This window comes from Trichinella spiralis (genome assembly GCF_000181795.1).
Source record: "Trichinella spiralis strain ISS 195 chromosome Unknown Scfld2, whole genome shotgun sequence".
Taxonomy (NCBI): Eukaryota; Metazoa; Nematoda; class Enoplea; order Trichinellida; family Trichinellidae; genus Trichinella; species Trichinella spiralis.
In genome coordinates this window covers 2,182,697-2,183,570 of record NW_003526941.1, presented here as the reverse complement: position 1 = coordinate 2,183,570, position 874 = coordinate 2,182,697, and positions in this window count along the sequence as shown.

Below are 874 nucleotides of genomic sequence, written 5' to 3'. Positions count from 1 at the left end.
GAGATTTTCAAAGATAGCCGGGGGCTACGCCCCAGGCTACGCTTGAGGCAAAATTAAAAAAATATTTACCCTCAGGCTATGCCCTAGGCTATTTTTGAAAAAACATTTCCCTTCAGGCTATGCTTCAGGCAAATTTAAAAAAATATTTGCCCTCAGGCTATGCTTGGGGCTATGCCTCCGGCAAAATTTCCGTAAATTCCAAAAAATAGCGAGATTTTCAAAACGATAGCCGCAGGCTAAGCCCTAGGCTATGCTGCAGGCAAATTTAAAAAAAATTTGCACTCAGGCTATGCTTTGGGCTACGCCTCCGGCAAAATTTGCATATTAAATGTAATTTGATGCCTGAGGTTCTCCTCCCCTCCCCATCTTCTCTCCTCCCCTCCAAAGATATCTCCTGCGAATCTCCGCTGCTCCCCGCGAAATCTCCTCTCCTCCCCTGCATTCCTATCCCCCCCCCTCCTGATCCCCTCTCCTCCCCTCATCGTCTATCTCCTGCCCTGCAAATCTCCTCTCCTCCCCTCCTAGTCTATCTCCTCCCCCTTTTTGCCTTCTATTGTTATGTTTTCTCATTGCCTCCCCTCAAAATCTGCTCTCTTCATCACTAATTTTACCCTCATCTGTAATCTCTGCCGGACCCATTCCTGAGTCTGAGCCAATCAATCAATGCTTATCCTCTCCATGAAACAATGGAACTTTTTCATACATATCGTAAGTGATTAATACTTCATCTGGGATAATCCTTTTCTTATGAAATTTAATCGCTATCTGTCGTCCTTTGATGTCTTACCGAGTAACAATTGCTTTTTGAATTGCATCCTTCAAAAATGTCGTTCACGAGCAACGTATGACATCATACACCGCTCCATATTCTTCA